This window comes from Hordeum vulgare, chromosome 5H, assembly GCF_904849725.1.
Source record: "Hordeum vulgare subsp. vulgare chromosome 5H, MorexV3_pseudomolecules_assembly, whole genome shotgun sequence".
Lineage (NCBI taxonomy): Eukaryota > Viridiplantae > Streptophyta > Magnoliopsida > Poales > Poaceae > Hordeum > Hordeum vulgare.
The window spans coordinates 557,802,284-557,826,295 of record NC_058522.1 but is presented as its reverse complement, the minus strand read 5'-3'; the positions used below and the strand labels follow the sequence as shown (position 1 = coordinate 557,826,295).

General features: G+C 46.3%; 1 pseudogene; it reads left to right on the top strand.

The window, feature by feature from the left end:
• The first annotated feature begins 3,044 nt into the window (after nt 1-3,044).
• Nucleotides 3,045-20,015, top strand: LOC123397290 (annotated as a pseudogene).
• The last annotated feature ends 3,997 nt before the right edge of the window (nt 20,016-24,012 follow it).

The following is a 24,012-nucleotide window of genomic DNA, read 5'->3' as shown; positions in this document are numbered from 1 at the left end:
CTTTTCTATCCGGAGTATTGAAGATATCCGAGAGTTTCTTATTTTCAAATCTTTCATTATTTTGAGGTTTTTTTTAACCTCATCTAGTTCTCTTCATACCGGTGCAATATCTCTCTTCTAAGAAATCTTTTCTAACGGTGGTTCTTTGAGTGGGCCCATAACCCACAGGTTTTTCTCAGGATCTGTTATAGCTCTTTTAATCTACTCCCGGAGATCATTAATTCTTTTTAACTATGACGTAAGTATGAATTTCATCAGTCATATCCCTTCTCCAAGGCCTATTCGAATTAATTCTCATATTTGGCTCAACCATTCATTCTTCATTATTCCAGAGTGTCTCGGCTATTCTTGGTGTTGTTTCTCGTCATCATTCTCACCTTGCAATCCGAAGGAGTGTTTCTCTCAATCTTGGTCCGTTCTTTTGAAGATTCATCATTTCAGCTTTGTGCCATTATCTTATTTGTTCCAATCGTGGGTAATCCCTTTCTTGCTATCCGGTGCATTTCTGAGTTGTTTTTATTTCTCGTTCCTCCGAAGGCCATCATTTTAGAAGATTTTTCGTTCTCAGCTTTCAGCTTTCATCCTCAAATCTTCTCAATTGTTGCCTCTTCGTTCGTCTCTCGGTTATTCCATTGTCTTATTCAATTTTTCTGTTAGGTGGATCATGATCTCATCATTCTCATGTATCTCGAGTCATTCATGGTTGCCTCGTTCATTTCAATTCTCACCGGTGTCTCCTTCAAGACTTCTTCTAGTTTGTGCTCATATCTCTCCTCAATCTTTTCAAGAAGAATAAGTTGTATGCTAAATCCGTTGCTTGTCATCAGTTTAATTTGATGAAGGATGAGCATAACATAATTCTTATTCTTGTCCTTCCTTCTTCCAAGAGATTTTAAAATTCTTCTTCCGGAGTGGCTCTTGGTATCAATTTCTTTTCTCAAGTGTTCTTATCTTTCTTTTCCGGAGTTCCAAGTTCCTTTAAGTATCTCTTTGTGAGGCTTCATCTATATCTTCGCAAGGTCAAAATCTTATTCTTTTCTACCTTGTTATCTTTGCATCATTCATTCGTATACGGAGGTCCTTCTTGGTGGTTCATCAAGATTTCATTCATTCTGAAGTGTTCTTCAAGATTCTTGTTGGAATACCTCAAGTAGTCTGCATCGTCCATTTTCAGTGCGTTGTTCTTCCTTTATCCTTTGAGGTGGTATTATAGCATTCTTGTTAGTGTAGGAGCCTCGAAGAGTTTTCCTCTCAAGTATGAGATAATTAGATCCATCAATTCTACGATCATGAGATATTTTCAACCCATGATTTCTTCATTGAGCTATTTTGGTTTGGATTTCACCTAAAGCTTTTCCTAGGGATTGTGCTATCTTGGTGCTTGTCATTAATCCGAGTTCTCAATGTATCCTCTTGGTGTAAGAATTGTTCATATCTTGTTTCTCCCAATCTATCCTTGGTTCTTTTAGTGGTTGTTTGTCACCTCATATTTGTTGAGACGGTTTTCATAAGCCCACTACTATCTGGTTCTTTTTGTTGTTGGTTTTCCAACTACTGTGTCAGTTCTCTATCCGGAGGCTCTTCAATTCTATCGTGATAGTAGTTGTCATTCTCTCTTCATTCTCTTCTTCTGTATGAGCTAGTTCCTATTCTATTGTTCCGGAGGCGTTGTGATATTGCTATCTTGGGTCAATCTTGTTGTTCTATCAAGATCATGGTGTTCCCTTGTTCTATTTACTTGTTTGTTGTGAATATTGTCTCTCATATCAGTCCTCGTCTCTTTGCAACCTTCAAGGATCGTCGGTTTCACTCGTTTGTCAAAGAAGCGACTAAATTTTTTACCTCTTGCTTTCTCCTCCTCTCCCCCTTTCATTCTTGGATCTCGGGGCGAGATCCTCTTGTAGTGTAGGAGAGTTGTGACAGCCCGAGACCGACGTTCCAGAAGATTCCCCTTTCTTTCCGTTTTCGTCGTGTGCCTATTTTATTTTGTCGCGTCATCATCGCATCATGCGCATCATCTGCATTGCATCGACATCTCCGTTGCCGCCAGTTTTCAAAACTTCCATCCGTTGTTAGTTGCCGGTTCGCGTCGTTGTTCTTCCGAGCCTAACCGCACTGGCACGCGTCCGCGGCACCGTCGAAACCCTGTTTTTAAAGTGCGTTTAAAACTTTCTCTGATCGAGGTGAAACTTGGCATGCGGTCGTAATTAGATATAGCTAGGCCGCCTGCCGAATTCCGTCATCACATCAGAGTCCGTCTGGTACCCGAACGGTCGACCGTAGAGGCACCGTATTCGGTCTACCGTCGGACGTTTGTCGGTGTTTCAAATCGCGTTGCCGTCATGCCCGTTTTCCCTCTCATCTCCGCCTAGCCTCTCTACACAATGCACCAACCTACTCGCAGCCCAGTCCGAAAACCTCCCGGTACCCGGAACACACGGTCGTAACCGTTAGGTCCAGATCAACCCCATTTTACCGCAAACAGTCATCAGTTTGTCCATTGGACTCCCTAGCCTATTCATTCTCGACCGTCCGATTTATATCGGAGGGTCCGAATAGCCCCTAATCTAACCCACCTATTATATATATAGACCACCTAGTCTAACCCTAGACCAATCCCTAGAAATCCTCTCCCTGTCCAATAGCCGCCGCCACCCACTCTAGGTCTCCTCCCACCTCGGGATCCCGCAGACCCAATCCAGCTAGTGCATGGCAAGCCAGCCACCCGTGGCCGAGGAGATTGAGCCCCTGCGTTCCCTATGTCCAAGGAGAGATCCCGTTCCCAAGCTCCCTCGAACCCCCGCGTACGAGCCAGCTCGCAGGAGCCCGTCGCCGTCGCGCCCTTGGCCGTCGTAGCATCGCCCCGTCGGAGAACCAGGCCAGCGCAATGGCTCTCATGCCCGAATCCCTCTCCCTCTCTCTTCTTCTTTCCCACGTTTCTTCTCTAAACTCTCTCTCTCTGTCTTCTCTTTCTTCAGGCTGCAGCAGCGCCAGGGCAGCCCGGAGCTACCGTCGTTCGCCCCTTGCGTCAGCCCTTGCCGCCGATGAACCCAGGCCGGTGCCCGTGTGCAGTCCCTCTCTTCTTCCTCTCTCTTTTCTTCCCCGTCCTCTGCTCTAACCTCTCCCTTTGCTCGTTTATACTGTCAGGAGCAGAACGGGAGACCCGCCACCGCCGCCCTGGATCACGACATATGTGCCTCAGCCATCGCCCCTGTATGCCAAGGTCCTGATCTGGGTTTTCCCCGTGCAGTTCCCGTCGGATCCAGCCGGTTCCCGCCGACCCCGTCGCCCGACCTCCCGTGTCACCGTCCTCTGCTCCAGCAGACTCCTGCCGCTGCTTCTGTTCGACAGGTAACGAGCAGCAACAGCTCGCTCGGCTGTTGACCGCGCCGCGCCATCGCCTCGCGCGTTGCTGCACCCAGGTGGATCCCCGTGCCCAAGCCGTCGCTGCTCAGGCTAGTGCCAAGTGCGCCCCTGCTTCCTTCCCCTCGTTGTGCTCTCCCTCTCTCCCATGTCCCTCACCTCTCTTCCTCTTCTCTTTTCTTCTTCAGGTACAGCCATGTCACCATCGGCCAGGATCTCCGAGTACGTGCCGCCCCAAGCCACCTCGTTGCCGGGAATGGAACCCCCGGTACCGAAGCTTTTGAACCCCGCCATTTTTCGTGCCGCCAGACCTCATCCCCAGGACGATTCCGCCATGGCTTCCCCTGCATCCCGACCTGCAACAAAGGTGTTCATGTTCAGTTTCGTCAGGTTCGCGACATGGTATGGTCTTGTAGCAAACCACCCGTATTTCAGCATAGTTCCTTCATAGTCCAACTGGTTATAGTGGCAATCTGCTTCCCAGAGATCTGGGGTTCGAAACCAAGGTGTGGCAATTTATTTTTGCCCTATTTCCGTTGATGTGCCTGTAGAGGTGCTACTTCTTCTGGCGAGTATCCTGTGAAATATCAAAACGGGGTGCTAGCCGAGTTGGTTAGCGCAGTAGTGCTACCTCCTCCTGGAGGTCCACGGATCAAATCACCATGACTGCATTCTTTTAGCTTCTGCATTTATTTACGTTTTCATAGTTTTAAGTAGTGCATCTGTTTTATGTTCACTCTTGCTCCTTTGAATTCACTAGCATCCGCATGTCATCTTGGTTCCCCTGTCAATCCACATGCAGGAGGTCCTGGGGTCAAATCCCATAGAGGCCAAATTATTATGTTTCTTTTTTTTTTCTCTTTTCTTTTCATTTTCTTCTTGTAGTTTTTTTTGCTAGTTGCAGATACCCCATAATCTGCCTCCGGCACATGGGGAACCCGGTAATCGGGATCACCCCATCATATTGTTTGAAATGATATGCACACACCTCCAATTCGTTGCACCGGTATCTTGTCGAGCTATCAGTACCGGAACGTGTTGTGACTGTCATTGCATGCGTGATGCATCCTTGGCATACAATCTTGTGTTGCTCGTATCTTTTAGTTCGTAACTCCGTTGGAATTGGTCCATATATGTAAATGGACTAGTATGACGTGTAGTTTCATGTGCACCACTTTGTTTCGTCGTTTAACAAACATAAAATGTGGTTAGGACAAATCTGGGCAGAATTAAGATTTAACACGTGGGGTCATTTCGGAGATGCTATATTTCGTTTCCGGTCTCATTTAAAATGCCTAGATAGGTAGTTTAATTTGTGCTTCACCCCGTGCCATGCTAACAACATTTTAATATTGCCGTGTAAATAAACGGGAGTGAACTAATAATTAAATGTGGAGTTTCGTCGATATGCAACTCGTTGCATATCGAGCTTCACTTAATGTGTAGTGTTTGATTGTTGTGATTGTCATGCCTTGCATTAGACCGTTCATGCATCATATGTGTCTCGCATCGTGTGGTGATTCTCGTGTGTTGATGCTTGTTTCCGGCTTCCTCCGTCTCGATAGAGTTCCGCAAGCGTGTCGGATGTGAGGACCGTTCGACTACGTCGATTCGTCTGCTTCACGAAGGCATTCCTCTTCCAAGCGGGATCTCAGGCAAGATGATCATTTCCCTAGATACCATTACTATCATTGCCATGCTAGTTATTTCGATGCTATCGATTATGTCTCGTTGCCTACCACATGTTAAATATCAGCCTCTCAACAATGCCATGAAACCTTCAACCTGTTCAACCTAGCAAACCACTGATTGGCTATGTTACCGCTTGCTTAACCCTGTGTTAGCGTTGCTAGTTGCAGGTGCAGTTGCTTCCATGTGAAAACATGGGTTCCTTGTCTTATCACCATATTAATGTTGTTTAATTTAATGCACCTATATACTTGGTAAAAGGTGGAAGGCTCGGCCTTTCTAGCCTGGTGTTTTGTTCCACCTTTGCCCCCTTAGTTTCGGCTACCGGTGTTATGTTCCATAAACGAGCGCTCCTAACACGATCGGGGTTGTTATGGGGACCCCCTGGATATCAAGAAAAGACTAAGGAGGGCAGCAAAATGCACATCACCGCCCACAAAATCTTTTGTGTTCTACTTGAGAAGACATCTACGCATGAACCTAGCTCATGATGCCACTGTTGGGGAACGTCGCATGGGAAACAAAAATTTTCCTACGCACACGAAGACCTATCATGGTGATGTCCATCTACGAGAGGGGATGAGTGATCTACGTACCCTTGTAGATCGTACAGCAGAAGCGTTAGAGAACGCGGTTGATGTAGTGGAACGTCCTCACGTCCCACGATCCGCCCCGCGAACAATCCCGCGATCAGTCCCACGATCTAGTACCGAACGGACGGCACCTCCGCGTTCAGCACACGTACAGCTCGACGATGATCTCGGCCTTCTTGATCCAGCAAGAGAGACGGAGAGGTAGAAGAGTTCTCCGGCAGCGTGACGGCGCTCCGGAGGTTGGTAATGACCTTGTCTCAGCAGGGCTCCGCCCGAGCTCCGCAGAAACGCGATCTAGAGGAAAAACCGTGGAGGTATGTGGTCGGGCTGCCGTGGAAAAGTCGTCTCAAATCAGCCCTAAAACCTCCGTATATATAGGTGGGAGGGAGGGGACCTTGCCTTGTGGCTCAAGGAGCCCCAAGGGGGTCGGCCGAGTCCAAGGGGGGAGGACTCCCCCCCCCCAAACCGAGTTGGACTTGGTTTGGTGGGAGGGAGTCCCCTTCCTTCCCACCTCCTCCCTTTTTTTCCTCTTGATTTTCTTTCCTTGGCGCATAGAGCCCTTTTGGGCTGTCCCACCAGCCCACTAAGGGCTGGTGTGCCAGCCTCAAGGCCTATGGGCTTCCCCGGGGTGGGTTGCACCCCCCGGTGAACTCCCAGAACCCATTCATCATTCCCGGTACATTCCCGGTAACTCCGAAAACCTTCCGGTAATCAAATGAGGTCATCCTATATATCAATCTTCGTTTCCGGACCATTCCAGAAACCCTTGTGACGTCCGTGATCTCATCCGGGACTTCGAACAACATTCGGTAACCAACCATATAACTCAAATACGCATAAAACAACGTCGAACCTTAAGTGTGCAGACCCAGCGGATTCGAGAACTATGTAGGCATGACCCGAGAGACTCCTCGGTCAATACCCAATAGCGGGACCTGGATGTCCATATTGGATCCTACATATTCTACGAAGATCTTATCGTTTGAACCTCAGTGCCAAGGATTCATATAATCCCGTATGTCATTCCCTTTGTCCTTCGGTATGTTACTTGCCCGAGATTAGATCGTCGGTATCCGTATACCTATTTCAATCTCGTTTACCGGCAAGTCTCTTTACTCGTTCCGTAATACAAGATCCCGCAACTTACACTAAGTTACGTTGCTTGCAAGGCTTGTGTGTGATGTTGTATTACCAAGTGGGCGCCGAGATACCTCTCCGTTCACACGGAGTGACAAATCCCAGTCTTGATCCATACTAACTCAACTAACACCTTCGGAGATACCTGTAGAGCATCTTTATAGTCACCCAGTTACGTTGCGACGTTTGATACACACAAAGCATTCCTCCGGTGTCAGTGAGTTATATGATCTCCTGGTCATAGGAATAAATACTTGACACGCAGAAAACAGTAGCAACAAAATGACACGATCAACATGCTACGTCTATTAGTTTGGGTCTAGTCCATCACGTTATTCTCCTAATGACGTGATCCAGTTATCAAGTAACAACACCTTGTTCATAATCAGAAGACACTGACTATCTTTGATCAACTGGCTAGCCAACTAGAGGCTTGCTAGGGACGGTGTTTTGTCTATGTATCCACACATGTAAACGAGTCTTCATTCAATACAATTATAGCATGGATAATAAACGATTATCCTGATATAGGAATTATAATAATAACTATATTTATTATTGCCTCTAGGGCATAATTCCAACAGTCTCCCACTTGCACTAGAGTCAATAATCTAGCCCTCACATCACCATGTGAATTACGTTGTAATAAATCTAACACCCATACAGTTCTGGTGTTGATCATGTTTTGGTCGTGGAAGAGGTTTAGTCAGCGGGTCTGCTACATTCAGATCCGTGTGCACTTTGCATATATTCACGTCCTCTCCCTCGACGTAGTCGCGGATGAGGTTGAAGCGTCGTTTCATGTGTCTGGTCTTCTTGTGAAACCGTGGTTCTTTGCTAAGGCAATGGCACCAGTGTTGTCACAGAACAAGGTTATTGGATTCAGTGCGCTTGGCACCACTCCAAGATCCGTCATGAATTGCTTCATCCAGACACACTCCTTAGCTGCCTCCGAGGCAGCCATGTACTCCGCTTCACATGTAGAATCTGCTATGACGCTTTGCTTGGAACTGCACCAGCTTAGTGCACCCCCATTAAGAATAAATACGTATCCGGTTTGCGACTTAGAGTCGTCCGGATCTGTGTCAAAGCTTGCATCGACGTAACCTTTTACGGCGAGCTCTTCGTCACCTCCATACACGAGAAACATCTCCTTAGTCCTTTTCAGGTACTTCAGGATATTCTTGACCGCTGTCCAGTGATCCACTCCTGGATTACTCTGGAACCTACCTGCCATACTTATGGCCAGGCTAACATCCGGTCTTGTGCACAGCATCGCATACATGATAGAACCTATGGCTGAAGCATAGGGGACGGAGCGCATATGCTCTCTATCTTCATCAGTTGCTGGGCACTGAGTCTTACTCAATCTCGTACCTTGTAGAACTGGCAAGAACCCTTTCTTGGACTATTCCATTTTGAACCTGTTCAAAACTTTATCAAGGTATGTGCTTTGTGAAAGTCCTACCAGGCGTTTTGATCTATCCCTATAGATCTTAATGCCTAGAATGTAAGCAGCTTCTCTTAGGTCCTTCATAGAGAAACTTTTATTCAAGTAATCCGTTATGCTCTCTAAAAACTCTACGTTGTTTCCAATCAGTAATATGTCATCCACATATAATATTAGAAACGCCACAGAGCTTCCACTCACTTTCTTGTAAATACAAGATTCTCCAACCACTTGTATAAACCCAAATGCTTTGATCACCTCATCAAAGCGTTTGTTCCAACTCCGAGATGCTTGCACCAGTCCATAAATGGATCGCTGGAGCTTGCACACCTTGTTAGCATTCTTAGGATCGACAAAACCTTCGGGTTGTATCATATACAACTCTTCCTTAAGAAAACCGTTAAGGAACGCCGTTTTGACATCCATCTGCCAGATTTCATAATCGAAAAATGCAGCTATTGCTAACATGATTCTGACGGACTTAAGCATCGCTACGGGTGAGAAAGTCTCATCGTAGTCAACTCCTTGAACTTGTGAAAAACCCTTTGCCACAAGTCGAGCTTTATAAACGCTCACATTACCGTCAGCGTCCGTCTTCCTCTTAAAGATCCATTTGTTCTGAATAGCCTTGCGGCCCTCGGGTAGTACCTCCAAAGTCCACACTTTGTTTTCATACATGGATCCTATCTCAGATTTCATGGCCTCCAGCCATTTGTTGGCATCTGGGCCCACCATTGCTTCTTCATAATTCACAGGTTCATTGTTGTCTAACAACATGATTGATAAGACGGGATTACCGTACCACTCTGGAGCAGCACGTGGTCTCGTCGACCTGCGTGGTTCGACAGAAACTTGAACTGGAGTTTCATGATCATCATCATTAACTTCCTCCTCAACCGGTGTCGCAATGACAGAGGTTTCCCCTTGCCCCGCGCCACCATCCAGAGGGATGAGAGGTTCGACAACCTCGTCAAGTTCTATCTTCCTCCCACTCAATTCTCTCGAGAGAAACTCCTTCTCGAGAAAAGCTCCGTTTTTAGCAACAAACACTTTGCCCTCGGATTTGAGATAGAAGGTGTACCCAACTGTCTCTTTTGGGTAACCTATGAAGACACACTTTTCCGCTTTGGGTTCCAGCTTTTCAGGCTGAAGCTTTTTGACATAAGCATCACATCCCCAAACTTTAAGAAACGACAACTTTGGCCTTTTGCCATACCACAGTTCGTATGGTGTCGTCTCAACGGATTTTGATGGTGCCCTATTTAAAGTGAATGCAGCTGTTTCTAATGCATAGCCCCAAAAAGATAACGGCAAATCAGTAAGAGACATCATAGATCGCACCATCTCTAATAGAGTACGATTACGACGTTCGGACACACCATTACGCTGTGGTGTTCCAGGCGGTGTTAACTGTGAAACAATTCCACATTGTCTTAAGTGAGCACCAAACTCGAAACTCAGATATTCACCCCCACGATCAGACCGTAGGAACTTGATCTTCTTGTTACGATGATTTTCCACTTCACTCTGAAATTGCTTGAACATTTCAAATGTCTCAGACTTGTGCTTCATCAAGTAGACATAACCATATCTACTTAAATCGTCAGTGAAGGTGAGAAAATAACGATATCCGCCGCGTGCCTCCACGCTCATCGGACCACACACATCGGTATGTATGATTTCCAACAAGTCACTTGCACGCTCCACTGTTCCTGAGAACGGAGTCTTAGTCATCTTGCCCATGAGGCATGGTTCGCACGTGTCAAGTGAATCAAAGTCAAGTGACTCCAAAAGTCCATCAGCATGGAGTTTCTTCATGCGCTTTACACCAATATGACCTAAGCGGCAGTGCCACAAAAATATGGCGCTATCATTGTTAAATCTAACTCTTTTGGTCTCAATGTTATGTATATGCGTATCGTTATCAAGATTCAATATGAACAATCCTCTCACATTCGGTGCATGACCATAAAAGATGTTACTCATAGAAATAGAACAACCATTATTCTCTGACTTAAAAGAGTAACCGTCTCGCAATAAACAAGATCCAGATATAATGTTCATGCTCAACGCAGGCACTAAATAACAATGATTTAAGTTCATCACTAATCCTGACGGTAACTGAAGTGACACTGTGCCGACGGCGATTGCATCAACCTTGGAACCATTTCCTACGCGCATCGTCACTTCATCTTTTGCCAGCCTTCGCCTATTCCGCAGTTCCTGTTTCGAGTTGCAAATATGAGCAACAGAACCGGTATCGAATACCCAGGCACTACTACGAGAGCCGGTTAAGTACACATCAATAACATGTATATCAAATATACCTGATTTTTCTTTGCCGGCCTTCTTATCTGCCAGATACTTGGGGCAATTGCGCTTCCAATGACCCATACCCTTGCAATAGAAACACTCCGTTTCTGGCTTAGGTCCATCTTTGGGTTTCTTCGTCGGATTGGCAACAGGCTTGCCGCTCTTCCTTGAATTGCCCTTCTTGCCTTTGCCGTTTCTCTTGAAACCAGTGGTCTTATTCACCATCAACACTTGATGTTCTTTACGGAGTTCGGACTCTGCGACTTTCAGCATCGCAAACAACTCGCCGAGAGACTTGTTCATCCCTTGCATGTTGTAGTTCAACACAAAGCCTTTATAGCTTGGCGGCAGTGATTGAAGGATTTTGTCAGTGATAGCTTCTTGCGGGAGTTCAATCCCTAGCTCAGCTAGACGGTTTGAGTACCCAGACATTTTGAGCACATGTTCACTGACAGATGAGTTTTCCTCCATCTTGCAAGCATAGAATTTATCGGAGGTCTTATACCTCTCGATCCGGACGTTCTTCTGAAAGATAAACTCCAACTCCTGGAACATCTCAAATTCTCCATGACGCTCAAAGCGACGTTGAAGTTCCGGTTCTAAGCCATACAAGACTGCACATTGAACTATTGAGTAGTCCTCCTTACGTGCTAACCAAGCGTTCTTAACATCCTGATCAGCCGTAGCGGGTGGTTCATCTCCTAGCGCAGCATTAAGGACATAATCCTTCTTCCCAGCTTGTAAGATCAGCTAAAGATTACGAGCCCAGTCTACAAAGTTGCTTCCATCATCTTTCAACTTAGCTTTCTCTAGGAACGCATTAAAATTCAGGATGACTGTCGCGTGAGCCATGATCTACAACACAAATATATTCAAGGTGGACTTAGACTATGTTCAAGATAATTAGAGTTTAACTTAATCAAATTATTCGCTATACTCCCACTCAAAAAGTACATCTCTCTAGTCATTTGAGTGGTTCATGATCCACTTACACTAGCTCAAGTCCGATCATCACGTGAGTTGAGTATAGTTTCAGTGGTAAGCATCCCTATGCTAATCATATCATCTATATGATTCATGATCGACCTTTCGGTCTCATGTGTTCAGAGGCCATGTCTGCACATGCTAGGCTCGTCAAGATTAACCCGAGTGTTCCGCGTGTGCAACTGTTTTGCACCCGTTGTATGTGAACGTTGAGTCTATCACACCCGATCATCACGTGGTGTCTCGAAATGACGAACTGTAGCAACGGTGCACAGTCGGGGAGAACACAATTTCGTCTTGAAATTTTAGTGAGAGATCACCTCATAATGCTACCGTCATTCTAAGCAAAATAAGGTGCATAAAAGGATTAACATCACATGCAATTCATAAGTGACATGATATGGCCATCATCACGTGCTTCTTGATCTCCATCACCAAAGCACCGGCACGATCTTCTTGTCACCGGCGCCACACCATGATCTCCATCAACGTGTTGCCATCGGGGTTGTCGTGCTACTCATGCTATTACTACTAAAGCTACATCCTAGAAAAATAGTAAACGCATCTGCAAGCACACACGTTAGTATAAAGACAACCCTATGGCTCCTGCCGGTTGCCGTACCATCGACGTGCAAGTCGATATTTCTATTACAACATGATCATCTCATACATCCAATATATCACATCACATCATTGGCCATATCACATCACAAGCATACCCTACAAAAACAAGTTAGACGTCCTCTAATTTTGTTGTTGCATGTTTTACGTGGTGGCCATGGGTATCTAGTAGGATCGCATCTTACTTACGCAAACACCACAACGGAGATATATGAGTTGCTATTTAACCTCATCCAAGGACCTCCTCGGTCAAATCCGATTCAACTAAAGTTGGAGAAACCGACACTTGCCAGTCATCTTTGAGCAACGGAGTTACTCGTAACGATGAAACCAGTCTCTCGTAAGCGTACGAGTAATGTCGGTCCAAGCCGCTTCAATCCAACAATACCGCGGAATCAAGAAAAGACTAAGGAGGGCAGCAAAACGCACATCACCGCCCACAAAAACTTTTGTGTTCTACTCGAGAAGACATCTACGCATGAACCTAGCTCATGATGCCACTGTTGGGGAACGTCGCATGGGAAACAAAAAATTTCCTACGCACACGAATACCTATCATGGTGATGTCCATCTACGAGAGGGGATGAGTGATCTACGTACCCTTGTAGATCGTACAGCAAAAGCGTTAGAGAATGCGGTTGATGTAGTGGAACGTCCTCACGTCCCTCGATCCGCCCCGCGAACAATCCCGCGATCAGTCCCACGATCTAGTACCAAACGGACGGCACCTTCGCGTTCAGCACACGTACAGCTCGACGATGATCTCGGCCTTCTTGATCCAGCAAGAGAGACGGAGAGGTAGAAGAGTTCTCCGGCAGCGTGACGGTGCTCCAGAGGTTGGTGATGACCTTGTCTCAGCAGGGCTCCGCCCGAGCTCCGCAGAAACGCGATCTAGAGGAAAAACCGTGGAGGTGTGTGGTCGGGCTGCCGTGGAAAAGTCGTCTCAAATCAGCCCTAAAACCTCCGTATATATAGGCGGGAGGGAGGGGACCTTGCCTTGGGGCTCAAGGAGCCCCAAGGGGGTCGGCCGAGTCCAAGGGGGGAGGACCCCCCCCCCCAAAACCGAGTTGGACTTGGTTTGGTGGGAGGGAGTCCCCCTTCCTTCCCACCTCCTCCCTTTTTTTTCCTCTTGATTTTCTTTTCCTTGGCGCATAGAGCCCTTTTGGGCTGTCCCACCAGCCCACTAAGGGATGGTGTGCCACCCTCAAGGCCTATGGGCTTCCCCGGGGTGGGTTGCCCCCCCCGGTGAACTCCCGGAACCCATTCGTCATTCCCGGTACATTCCCGGTAACTCCGAAAACCTTCCGGTAATCAAATGAGGTCATCCTATATATCAATCTTCGTTTCTGGACCATTCCGGAAACCCTCGTGACGTCCGTGATCTCATCCGGGACTCCGAACAAAATTCGGTAACCAACCATATAACTCAAATACGCATAAAACAACGTCGAACCTTAAGTGTGCAGACCCAGCGGGTTCGAGAACTATGTAGACATGACCCGAGAGACTCCTCGGTCAATACCCAATAGCGGGACCTGGATGCCCATATTGGATCCTACATATTCTACGAAGATCTTATCGTTTTGAACCTCAGTGCCAAGGATTCATATAATCCCGTATGTCATTCCCTTTGTCCTTCGGTATGTTACTTGCCCGAGATTCGATCGTCAGTATCCGTATACCTATTTCAATCTCGTTTACCGGCAAGTCTCTTTACTCATTCCGTAATACAAGATCCCGCAACTTACACTAAGTTACATTGCTTGCAAGGCTTGTGTGTGATGTTGTATTACCGAGTGGGCCCCGAGATACCTCTCCGTTCACACGGAGTGACAAATCCCAGTCTTGATCCATACTAACTCAACTAACACCTTCGGAGATACCTGTAGAGCATATTTATAGTCACCCAGTTACGTTGCGACGTTTGATACACACAAAGCATTCCTCCGGTGTCAGTGAGTTATATGATCTCATGGTCATAGGAATAAATACTTGACACGCAGAAAACAGTAGCAACAAAATGACACGATCAACATGCTACGTCTATTAGTTTGGGTCTAGTCCATCACGTGATTCTCCTAATGACGTGATCCAGTTATCAAGTAACAACACCTTGTTCATAATCAGAAGACACTGACTATCTTTGATCAACTGGCTAGCCAACTAGAGGCTTGCTAGGGACGGTGTTTTGTCTATGTATCCACACATGTAAACGAGTCTTCATTCAATACAATTATAGCATGGATAATAAACGATTATCTTGATACAGGAATTATAATAATAACTATATTTATTATTGCCTCTAGGGCATAAGTCCAACAATACATGCTTAGCCGCTGCTGCAACCTCACCACTTAACCATACCTCACCCATTAAGCTTTGCTAGTCTTGATACCTTCGGAAATGAGTTTGCTGAGTCCCCTGTGGCTCACAGATTACTACAACACCAGTTGCAGGGACAAGTAAAGGTTACGTGACGCGAGCGCGTTGATTGTTCATTTGGAGTTGCTTCTTCTTCTTCTTCTTCGTCGATCTAGGATGGGTTCCAGGCTGGCAGCCTGGGATAGCAAGGATGGACATCGTTCTTCTTTTGTCGTTTGTTTTCGTCCGTAGTCGGACCCTGCTCTTGCTCTTGAGGACTATGTAATGTACTGATGTGACACTGATGTAGCTTGTGGCGAATGTGAGCCAACTCTTTATATATCTCTTCTTTTCAGCACATGTACTTGTAACGATATCCATTCTTGCGACACGACGAGATGCGCTTCTATCCCTGACGAGGCCCTCGTGCCAAATTGAGGATAGGGTCGCATCTTGGGCGTGACAATGGGCCTCTTCCTCATGGATAAGGTGTCGTTGCTCGACGCCTAGCCCATGTTCGGAATTTCACTCACTCTGTGAAATCCTAGGAGTTGCGGATCTAGGAAACAGGTGCTCCGTGTTATTCTAGTATAACTCCACCTGCTCCCTGAGTGGAGTTGTGGAGTGGAGGTAATCCAAGAAGGGCCTTACTCTTAATCTCCCCTACGTTGCATCTTTGTCATCATCATCAGCCTACACTTGCAATTGCCTCTCCTTGCATGCGGATTTATGGTCAGTTGCGAAGCTACTCTCTTGATGGGCTTGACATAACATGGTGATGGCTATGGCATCGGTACACACCTTAGCTCTTGGGTGAACCTCTTTATCTTTCAACAAATCAAAGCCCTTTGGGCCAATGCGAGGAGGCTATTACTATGTCAGCTTAAGCGCATGGAGTCTTCCCCTCAAGATCTGGCTTGTGTCTACATCATGGAGGGCTTCATCGACTTCAAGTTGAATTTGTGGATTAGTCTTCAAAAACAAATCGTGTTACCTTGTTGATGCTTAGTTGGATGTATGCACAACACTTTATATTCTTACTTTTATAGTTTTCTACTTTGTAAGTTACTGGTCGTTGTAATTTTGGTGGGTTGATGGCTTTAATTTGGATTTGTTCTAACAAAAAAGGCAGACATGAAAAGCTATAGTTTTGGGCCATGTTTTCCGAGAGAGACTGCCTTCTCAGCCGGGTTCGTCTCAAGCCTTCTTTCTAAAAAAGGGAACATTTGTTACACGTCCATGGACAGCCTGAAACATGAGTATCTTGTTGACATCCCCTTCGCCTTGAGTGAAATTATGAGGTGATAAAACATCAGGTGTGGGAACATGGAATTTAGCGAATGAAAATAACACAAGTTTGTAGGAAAAAGGCGTTTGGCTCCTCTCCCCATCATCACCGGGCTTCCCTCCCTCCTTACTCTCCTCCTTCCTCACCGCCTTCTGAGGCACGGCCGAGCAAACTCCGGCCGTCGCCAGCGACGACGGGGATCTTTCGTCTCCCCAAGCGGCGGCCTCGGTGCGGGTTGCGGTGGCTGATCGGGGACGCAGCGCTCGGCGTCGGGTACGACGGGCATCAGCGCTAAGGTGCGATGGCGATGTGGGATGGCGCGTGACAGGAGGCGAGCTGGTGGTGCACGCGTGTTGGCGAGGGAAGGAGTGGCAACGGCGCACAGATCCGGCCGGCACGTTGTCGGCATCAAAATCTGTAGATCTCGGGTAGGGGGTTCCGAACTATGGACCTTAGATCGATGGGTTGTAGGAAAGAGGGGGAGACGATGTTTACTCAGGTCCGGGCCCTCTTGAGGAGGTAAAACCCTACGTCCTGCTTGATTATATTGATGGGGAATGATGGCTACAGAGTTGATCTACCTCGAGATCGTACGAGCTAAACCGTAGATGAGATAACCTGCCTCTACGCATAAGAACCTCTAGTTTATATAGACACCAGGGCCCCTAGGGTTACATGTTACCGACTTTAATCGGGGGTAGATGGGACTAGTCCTCCTGCCTTGGAGTGCATGCCTAGTCTTTGGAGCTTTCCATCTTGATACACAGTTGTCAGATAATCCGGTCTTCAATGACACAACCCATATGATCGGCCCATAAGGGACAACCCGACTGCCCGAGGATCCCTTAATCCGGAACTCCCTCAGTAGCCCCCGAACTGGCCTTCAACGCCGACGTGTATGGTCCTCGGCAGCCGGACACATAGTCAAATCGGCTTGTACGACGAGTTCCCCCATATTCTGCCGGTATCAGTTTAGTCGCTCCAATGATGTCGTATTCTCAAAAACGGGCGTCATTAAATCTAAAGGCTTTTAGAGGCCCAGAGGTGAATAATCATCCATCTGATAATTCTTCTGACGAAAAGTCGTGATCACAAATAATGAGAAAAACTCGAATCGCGGCTCGAGACCACTTTCCCCGGGGCACATTCTATCAACAAAAGAGATCGTGTCCCACATTTAAGGGGATTTGAATTAATTACCCGGGCCAACCTACGCATGTTTCAATGGTGCGGTTGTTTCGGGAAGTGGCAGAGCTGGTGGCGCAGTAAGCGGAAACTCTTGGTCTCGCGACCTCCCTTAAAAGGGGAAAATATCCAAAGCCCACCACAGGCATTCCAAACCCTTGTTCCTTCTCCTTCCAAGCTCAAACGTCCAAATCCGTTCCATCTCCCACCCTTTCCAGCCGCCCTCCGTTTCAAGCTCTGCAATGGCCGGCTCGGGCTCTCAGGGAAAATGGGAGATCTCTTGTGTCCCCGAAAGGGACATCCAGGAGCTGAAGCGGTGTGGCTATATTGCAGCCGGCATCACCCACCGAGCACCGGAGAAGGGATACGTGGTACCTACGCCAAGGCCCGGGGAGCGGGTGGTGTTCATCCCCCACTTCCTACGGGGACTGGGCTTCCCGCTTCACCCCTTCGTGAGGGTCTAATGTTTTTTATTATGGGTTAGATTTGCATGACCTTCCCTCGAATTCTATTATGCACATCTCCATCTTCATCATCGTTTTGTGAGGCCTTCCTGTGGGTTCATACGCAGTTCGGTCTTTGGCTCAAAGTTTTCAATGTCAAGCCAAAGTCGGTCAGCAGCCAACACGCTGACTGCGACGGGGCCATGATAATCAAGATCTGCCCCGTGCCGTGGCCGGAGGGCACACTGATAACCCACAAGTATAGGGGATCACAACATTTTTCGAGGATAGAGTATTCAACATAAATTTATTGATTCGACTCAAGGGGAAGCGAAAGAATATTCTCAAGTATTAGCAGCTGAGTTGTCAATTCAACCACACCTGAAAGATTTAGTATCTGCAGCAAAGTATCAGTAGCAAGGTAGGGTGATAGCAGCAGTAGCAACAGTAAACAATAGCAGCAAAGTGACAGCAGTAGCAACAGAGTAACAGTAGCAGCAGTGACAGCAGTAGCAGCAAAGTAACATAGCAAGGACCAGTAGTAAAAAGCTCGTAGGCATTGGATCGGTGATGGATGATTATGCCGGATTTGATTCATCATGCAACAATTATAACACGGAGAGATATGTATCTAGCTCCCGTTCGTCAATCTAACGTAGGCATGTATTCCGTATGTAGTCATACGTGCTTAGGGAAAAGAACTTGCATGACATCTATTGTCCATCCCTCCCGTGGCCGCGGGGTCCTAATGGAAACTACGGGATATTAAGGTTCTTCTTTTAATAAAGAACCGGACCAACGCATTAACACTTGGTGAATACATGAACTCCTCATACTATGGTCATCTCCGGGAGTGGTTCCGGCTATTGTCACTCCGGGGTTGCCGGGTCATAACACATAGTAGGTGCCTACAACTTGAAATATAGGATCTAAAACACACATATATTGGCAACAACATAATAGGTTCAAATCTGAAATCATGGCACTCGGGCCCTAGTGACAAGCATTAAGCATGGCAAAGTAGTAGCAACATCTATCTCAGAACATAATGGATACTAGGGATCAATCCCCGTCAAAACTAACCCGATTACATGATAGATCTCATCCAACTCATCACCGTCCAGCAAGCCTATGATGAGATTACTCACGAACGGTGAAGAGCATCATGGAATTGGCGATCAAGGAAGGTTGATGATGATGATGGCGACGATCTCCCCTCTCCGGAGCCCAAACGGACTCCAGATCTACCCTCTAGATGAAGAACAGGAGGTGGCGGCGCCTCCGTATCGTAAAACGCGATGAATCCTTCTCCTTGATTTTTTTCCGAACGAAACGGACTATATAGAGCTGGATTGAGAGACGGTGGAGCGTCGTGGGCTCCATAAGCCTGCCAGGCGCGGCCAGGGGGGACCCACGCCTGGTGGGCTTGTGGGCTCACGGCTCCACTCCCTCCGCTGATTCTTGCGCCAGTATTTTCATAAATCCGAGAAAAATTCTCCGTAAATTTTCAGGTCATTCCGAGAACTTTTATTTCTGCGCAAAAACAACACCATGGCAATTCTGCTGAAAACAACGTTAGTCCGGGTTAGTTCCATTCAAATCATGCAAATTAGAGTCCAAAACAAGGGCAAAAGAGTTCGAAAAAGTAGATACGACGGAGACGTATCACACACTCATCTACACCATCAAGAGCTGGCAGAAGGATTGGTTATATATCATAGAACCCCGAGAAGCAAACTGGGTGATGCCCACTGAGTTTAGGTGTGGTTCCCCGGTGAGGCTGACCTCATGGGTCACGAAAGGTCTGGACTGGGGCTCGTCTTCGGAGGTGAAGCTGCTGCAAAAATGCATCAAGAAGATGGTGGTGTCCAACATCCAGGTGACCGACGTAGTCCAGGTCACGCTCCATTACCACATCCTTCCCTGCTAGCATCGGGACAACCCGATGTGGTCTCACAAGGACGATGAGCCCTGGACGGTGCTCGAGTTCTACCGCACCACTCATGAAAACTTGTGGCGGATACTACTCAAACCGCAGTAGGAGTGGCCGACTGAGGATGAAGACACTGGCTTGGACGAGAATACTCCCCCCTTGGAGGTACGTCTGAGCTCTTATACTTACTCGAAGTCCTTGGTTTACTAAAGGTATTACTACCCCTCCTTCTTTGCAGGATAGGCTGGAACTGACTAAGAACATAGACGGCCTAGCTCCCCTGCCCGAGGAATCCCGGTCTCCTCCGCTGGATCTGATGCTGGTAGAGGCACCTTACATCGCGCCGGACAATAAGAAGAAGGAGACCCACGGGGGTCTCTGTTCGAGGGGTCCGCCGGATACAAAGTCCAGGGACACTCATGCCTCCTCCACCCACGAGGGGGAGGATGCAGATGAGGAGGAAGAGAAAGATTCTCTTCAGGCGAGGAAGAGGGAGGCACCGGAGAGGGCCAAGGAGGGACGACCCCCTCGGGCTCCGAAGAAACCTTGCAAGAGCAAGGTCGCCCTTCTCAGTGTTGGCCCGGACTCCGATGATGAGGTCGGAGCCTTCGGGGTGATTCCTTACCGAACCCCTAGGGTCAAGCCCCCGACCTGAAGGTAGGGAATCCACTCCTTAAATTAACAGAATTTATACCAAATTTTATCAATAATGAGAACTGAAATGTTTCCTATCATAGCCCGGTCCGAGATCTTCCGACAAATCGGGTGTCGGAGGAGGGTTCGCTATCCGCCGAGCTAGCAGAGAGTGGGAACGCGTCCCACAATACCCCTTCCCGGGCCTCATGATGAGTTGATGTATATACTTCTCGCCCCTCGTTGGTTACCCCAAGTGGAAGGTGGAGATGTAGTCAGCAGCAAATTTCCCTTACACGGGGACTGTAAGGTTTATCGAACCAGGAGGACTCCAAGGATCAACAAGTAGGTGCTCGCTGCTTTGGCGCTAGTATAAGACGTGGACCTGCACACACAACAAATAACTTTGCTCCCAACGAGTACAGAGAGGTTGCCAATCTCTCCGGACTTGTAGTTTGCAAAGGATCAAAACACAAGCGGGAATAGTGATAGTGATTGCAACGGAAAAGTAAATAAAAATAGTAAATGATGGAGGTGTAAGCAATGGTGGTGATATGTACCGAAGTCACATGATGTTCACTAATGATGTCTCTCTCGCAAAAGACGATAAACAATTATGCTTCCGTAAACAAATTATAGCTGGGCAATTGACAGAATTATAAACGCACCGCAATGCTAATTATGCTACTAGAAAGTTAGAGGCTCAATAGTAATGGGCAGTACGCCAAGACAAGTAGGTCGTTTATTCATCAGCATCTACTTACTAATCATCCACCTTGAGATATCTATCTAGAACATCTCGCTGGTATTAAGTTGCGAGCCCCACCCAAAGTGTAAACTCAAAGCAACGGACAACTGCATTAACGAATTATGCGTAAGGTAAACAATCCTTGCAACCGTGGTCACAAGCACCGTTGTTTTCTCCCTAGTGGCAGCAACACATCCCCTAGACTCATGTTTTTGTCACTCAAGCTAGACATCACGGGGCATGAACCCACAATCATGCATAACGCTCCCTCTTGGAGTTACAATCTACTACTCGGCCAACACAATAAAGAGAAACGGAGAACATGCATGAATCACTAAAGAACATAATATAAAAGGATAATCAAATATATAACTCATCACAATCTGAACATAATCTCATAATCCATCGGATCCCAGCAAACCGAGCATAGCAATAGCAGGAAAATTACATAGATGCCTTGATCATGTAGGGAAGCTCACAAGGGCTAATCATTGAAGCACAAGATTGGAGAGAAGACATCACATAACTACTGGTCATGGACTAATGGTTCAAGGAGGACTACTCACGACATGTCCGAGAATCGTCCATGGCGGTGGAGAAGCTCCCGGAGGTCAATCCTCCCTCCCGCAGGGTGCCGGGAAGAGGTCTCCTCAGGCTCCTGATCTCAGAAGCGTTGCGGCGGTGGAACAATGTAGAAATTTACGATTCTGGATATGCTAGAAGGGTTTCCGATCGGAGGGGTAAATATAGGCCAAAGGAGGGCGTCAGGGGAGGTGGGGCCCACCCAGACGACCTGTGGGTGCGGCCAGGGGCCAGGCCGCGCCGGGAGGCCGCCTGGGCAGCCCATGGCTCCCCTCTGGCCCATCTTCGATGATCTGGAAGCTTTTCTCACGCTGATTTTTATATATTTTTCTCAGGATTTTGGGGCTCTGGAAATTTGGGTAAAAGCCCCTGCAAAAATGACATCAGCAGACAGAAAGTGGCAATGGGTGCACTGAGTTAGTAGGTTAGTCCAAATATGTGTAAAAAGATACAAAAGTGTAGCAAAACATATAACAATGTCACCCAAAAGATCATGGAACAAACAGAAACTATAGATACGTTTGGGACGTATCAACATCCCCAAGGTTAATTCCTGCTCATCCTCGAGTAGGTAAATGATAACACAAATAATTTCTATGGTGACATGCCAGCACACATATAAGAACTTCAAAGTAAAGCAAGTAAGATATGCAATTAAAGTCAAGACAATAACAAGCAAGAGTCTATATCTAGTATTGAAATTAGCAAAGTAAGAACATAAAGGTGCAAGAGCTCTCGTTGTCCGTGACTCGAATGTCTCCAAATGGTGTTTGCGTGCAAGAAATGGGAGATGGGTTGAGAGTATAAAATATATTTTTTTAATTGAGAACTCAATCTACTAAACTTGACACTTGGTCTCCTTCGGAATCTTATTTTGACTCATCCCCAGACCAGTAGTCAGGCACAAGTCAAAATGATGCTCCCCCTTTCGACTTTGAGCACTCATGCAATGGATGAGAGCGAGCAAGATATGTTGGCACTTAGAATGGCAAAGAGAATAATGATGGGGAAGGAAAACAAAAAGGTGTGGAAGACTCACATCAATGAGGACAACCATAGGCGAGAGAAAGCCAAATAATAGATATGATGTGAGGAATAGGGATTGCCATGCAACGGATGCACATATGAGCTATGGTAAGCTCTCCAATGAAACTAGTGGGGGTGCATCTAACTTGCTTGCTCATGAAGACTAGAGCTCATTTGAGGAGACTCATCATTGGAATATACAAGCCAAATTCTATAGTGTAAGGGTCCCCACATAGTTATGCATGCATGACAATCTCTATGGAGTACAAATATAACAATGGAGTATGAGTGTGGATCTTTCAAAAGGAATAGTAGTGTTGCCCCCTTCTCTCTTTTTATTTCTTTTTTTCCTTTTTTCTTTTTCTTTATTTTTTGTGGCCTCTTTGGCTCTTTCTATTTATCTCTCATTTGTCCTCTTTGGGATCTTTTAATTTGTCCTCTTTGGGATCTTTTAATTTGTCCTCTTTGGGATCTTTTCCTCACTTAAGGGAAATAATCTATGTTTTACAAGAATAAAAAAAGATCATCACACTTTATAAGAAGTACTCACATAAAGGCAAATGAAAACTATCATGATGTATGCAAATGTATGCCTCTGCCAGTGTAGTAGGATATGCAATGAAACTAGCGCGTCATGTAGCAATAATAAGGGCAAGGCCCAACTATCATGCGGCTCCTCGATCAAGCAAAAGCATGTATGACATGAAGATCAAGTCGTGAGATGGTGGATGTTGCATGGCAATGTATATCGTAAAGGCTATGGAAATGCCTTAATACGTAGGTATGGTGGCTGTTTTGAGGAAAGATATGATGAGGCTTATGATGACAGAGCGTATCATGCCAAGGATTTGGATGCACTAGCGAAGTTTGCACCAACTCTCAAGGTGAGAAAGGGCAATGCACGGTGCCGAAGAGGCTAGCAAAATATGGATGGTGGAAGTGCCAACACTCGAATACTCAGCATTAGTCCGAAGAACTCATACACTTATTATCGATAACTCTCTATCTAGTCAAGAGATTCACAAAGATACAAGTACCCCGAGGAGGAGTGTTTGGGGGTTTGGTTATGCATGCACATCCTCGACCCATGGTAATGTGAGGGTACTCTATATATTCCATCCCCTCCAGAGGTTAGCGATCAATTTAGTAGCTAGAGTTCTCAACTATTTTTTAGTTTTTGAAAAACACACGGATTTCCCAAAATACGACACCTATCACTAATAAGCTCAAGATCTTGGCACCAATAGTCCAAACATTACTCAAATCAATACCTCAAAACTATTTCAAGTTACTACTATACTTAAATAGCAACCTCAATTACCTACTCATGCAAGACACACAACTTAGTGCAACATGCCAACTCTCTAAACAAGATAAGAACGATAACTCAACAGAGTTCCAAAAGCAACCTAAATAAAAGCTCTTAAAAAGATATAGCATGAAAACTAAGAGCTAAGCATGACAACAGCTATGTAAACATAGAGAACACACAAAAAGATAAGCATGGAAACCTATGTTGTGTTCTCGAGTGGAATGTAGCATGTTTATCTCCCAAACAAGGAAGGATAATTTCCGACTTGTTATGAACATCAAGCAAAACTAAAACGAACTAAAAATTAAAGAGCAGGACACTCCAAGTATAGCACGTAACATATGAAGTGAT